A 4,130-nucleotide genomic window follows, 5' to 3' on the forward strand; every position below is an offset into this window, starting at 1 on the left:
AACATGATTTAGAGCTTGTTTATGGAAAAGTGCTTATTTCTGCATTTCAATGTTATAACTTGCAGAAAACAGTCAACAGTGTTTTCATAACATCTCGAATAAACATAACAAAAACATTTTTCATCCAGAGTGCTTCAAACATGATTTAGAGCTTGTTTATGGAAAAGTGCTTATTTCTGTATTTCAATGTTGCAACTAGCTGAAAACTATCCACAGTGTTCATTTAATCTCAACTAGACACAGCACAGCTAAAATTGGACATCCAGAGTGCATCAAACATGATTTAGAGCTTGTTTATGGAAAAGTGCTTATTTCTGCATTTCAATGTTGCAACTAGCTGAAAACTATCCACAGTGTTCATTAATCTCAACTAGACACAGCACAGCTAAAATTGGACATCCAGAGTGCATCAAACATGATTTAGAGCTTGTTTATGGAAAAGTGCTTATTTCTGCATTTCAATGTTATAACTTGCAGAAAACAGTCAACAGTGTTTTCATAACATCTCGAATAAACATAACAAAAACATTTTTCATCCAGAGTGCTTCAAACATGATTTAGAGCTTGTTTATGGAAAAGTGCTTATTTCTGCATTTCAATGTTGCAACTAGCTGAAAACTATCCACAGTGTTCATTTAATCTCAACTAGACACAGCACAGCTAAAATTGGACATCCAGAGTGCATCAAACATGATTTAGAGCTTGTTTATGGAAAAGTGCTTATTTCTGCATTTCAATGTTGCAACTAGCTGAAAACTATCCACAGTGTTCATTTAATCTCAACTAGACACAGCACAGCTAAAATTGGACATCCAGAGTGCATCAAACATGATTTAGAGCTTGTTTATGGAAAAGTGCTTATTTCTGCATTTCAATGTTGCAACTAGCTGAAAACTATCCACAGTGTTCATTAATCTCAACTAGACACAGCACAGCTAAAATTGGACATCCAGAGTGCATCAAACATGATTTAGAGCTTGTTTATGGAAAAGTGCTTATTTCTGCATTTCAATGTTATAACTTGCAGAAACAGTCAACAGTGTTTTCATAACATCTCGAATAAACATAACAAAAACATTTTTCATCCAGAGTGCTTCAAACATGATTTAGAGCTTGTTTATGGAAAAGTGCTTATTTCTGCATTTCAATGTTGCAACTAGCTGAAAACTATCCACAGTGTTCATTTAATCTCAACTAGACACAGCACAGCTAAAATTGGACATCCAGAGTGCATCAAACATGATTTAGAGCTTGTTTATGGAAAAGTGCTTATTTTCTGCATTTCAATGTTGCAACTAGCTGAAAACTATCCACAGTGTTCATTTAATCTCAACTCGACACAGCACAGCTAAATTGGACATCCAGAGTGCATCAAACATGATTTAGAGCTTGTTTATGGAAAAGTGCTTATTTCTGCATTTCAATGTTGCAACTAGCTGAAAACTATCCACAGTGTTCATTTAATCTCAACTAGACACAGCACAGCTAAAATTGGACATCCAGAGTGCATCAAACATGACTTAGAGCTTGTTTATTGAAAAGTGCTTATTTCTGCATTTCAATGTTGTAACTTGCTGAAAACAGTCTACAGTGTTTTCATAACATCTCGAATAAACATAACAAAAACATTTTCATCCAGAGTGCTTCAAACATGATTTAGAGCTGTTTATTGAAAAGTGCTTATTTCTGCATTTCAATGTTGTAACTTGCTGAAAACAGTCTACAGTGTTTTCATAACATCTCGAATAAACATGACAAAAACATTTTTCATCCAGAGTGCTTCAAACATGATTTAGAGCTTGTTATGGAAAAGTGCTTATTTCTGCATTTCAATGTTGTAACTTGCTGAAAACAGTCTACAGTGTTTTCATAACATCTCGAATAAACATAACAAAAACATTTTCATCCAGAGTGCTTCAAACATGATTTAGAGCTTGTTATGGAAAAGTGCTTATTTCTGCATTTCAATGTTGCAACTAGCTGAAAACAGTCTACAGTGTTTTCATAACATCTCGATTAAACATAACAAAAACATTTTTCATCCAGAGTGCTTCAAACATGATTTAGAGCTTGTTTATGGAAAAGTGCTTATTTCTGCATTTCAATGTTGCAACTAGCTGAAAACTATCCACAGTGTTCATTTAATCTCAACCTAGACACAGCACAGCTAAAATTGGACATCCAGAGTGCATCAAACATGATTTAGAGCTTGTTATGGAAAAGTGCTTATTTCTGCATTTCAATGTTGCAACTAGCTGAAAACTATCCACAGTGTTCATTAATCTCAACTAGACACAGCACAGCTAAAATTGGACATCCAGAGTGCATCAAACATGATTTAGAGCTTGTTTATGGAAAAGTGCTTATTTCTGCATTTCAATGTTGCACTAGCTGAAACTATCCACAGTGTTCATTTAATCTCAACTCGACACAGCACAAGCTAAAATTGGACATCCAGAGTGCATCAAACATGATTTAGATCTGTTTATGGAAAAGTGCTTATTTCTGCATTTCAATGTTGCAACTAGCTGAAAACTATCCACAGTGTTCATTTAATCTCAACTAGACACAGCACAGCTAAAATTGGACATCCAGAGTGGCATCAAACATGATTTAGAGCTTGTTTATGGGAAAAGTGCTTATTTCTGCATTTCAAGTTGCAACTAGCTGAAACTATCCACAGTGGTTCATTTAATCTCAACTCGACACAGCACAGCTAAAATTGGACATCCAGAGGCATCAAACATGAGTTAGAGCTTGTGTATGGAAAGTGTTATTTCTGCATTTCAATGTTGCAACTAGCTGAAAACTATCCACAGTGTTCATTAATCTCAACTAGACACAGCACAGCTAAAATTGGACATCCAGAGTGCATCAAACATGATTTAGAGCTGTTTAGGAAAGATGCTTATTTCTGCTTTCAATGTTGTAACTTGCAGAAACAGTCAACAGTGTTTTCATAACATCCCGAATAACATAACAAAAACATTTTCATACAGAGTGCTCAAACATGATTTAGAGCTTGTTTATGGAAAAGTGCTTATTCTGCATTTCAATGTTGTAACTTGCAGAAAACAGTCAAACATGTTTTCATAACAGATCGAATAAACATAACAAAAACATTTTTCATCCAGAGTGCTTCAAACATATTTAGAGCTTGTTTATGGAAAAGTGCTTATTTCTGCATTTCAATGTTGCAACTTGCCTGAAAAACTGTCCACGGTGTTCATTTAATCTCAACTAGACACAGCATAGCAAAAATTGGACATCCAGAGTGCTTCAAACATGATTTAGAGCTTGTTTATGGAAAAAGTGCTTATTTCTGCATTTCAAATGTTGCAACTTAGCTGAAAACTATCCACAGTGTTCATTAATCTCAACCTTAGACACAGCACAGCTAAAATTGGACATCCAGAGTGCATCAAACATGATTTAGAGCTTGTTTATGGAAAAGTGCTATTCTGCATTTCAATGTTGTAACTTGCTGAAAACAGTCACAGTGTTTTCATAACATCTCGAATAAACATAACAAAAACATTTTTCATCCAGAGTGCTTCAAACATGATTTAGAGCTTGTTTATGGAAAAGTGCTTATTTCTGCATTTCAATGTTGCAACTAGCTGAAAACTATCCACAGTGTTATGAATCTCAACTAAGACACAGCACAGCTAAATAGATTGGGGACATCCAGAGTGCATCAAACATGATTTAGAGCTTGTTTATGGAAAAGTGCTTTATTTCTGGCATTTCAATGTTGTAACTTGCAAAAACAGTCAACATGTTTTCATAACTCTCGAATAAACATAACAAAAACATTTTTCAATCCAGGAGTGCTTCAAACATGATTTAGAGCTTTTTATGGAAAAGTGCTTATTCTTCTGCATTTCAATGTTGCAACTAGCTGAAAACTGTCCACAGTGTTTCATTTCATCTCAACTAGAACCAGCAAACAGCAAAATTGGACATCCAGAGTGCATCAAACATGATTTAGAGCTTGTTTATGGAAAAGTGCTTATTCTGCATTTCAATGTTGCCAACTAGCTGAAACTATCCACACGTGTTCATTTTACTCTCACTAGACCAGCACAGCTAATTGGACATCCAGAGTGCATCAACATGATTTAGTTAGA

The sequence above is a fragment of the Oncorhynchus kisutch genome, linkage group LG17, assembly GCF_002021735.2.
Source record: "Oncorhynchus kisutch isolate 150728-3 linkage group LG17, Okis_V2, whole genome shotgun sequence".
Taxonomy (NCBI): domain Eukaryota; kingdom Metazoa; phylum Chordata; class Actinopteri; order Salmoniformes; family Salmonidae; genus Oncorhynchus; species Oncorhynchus kisutch.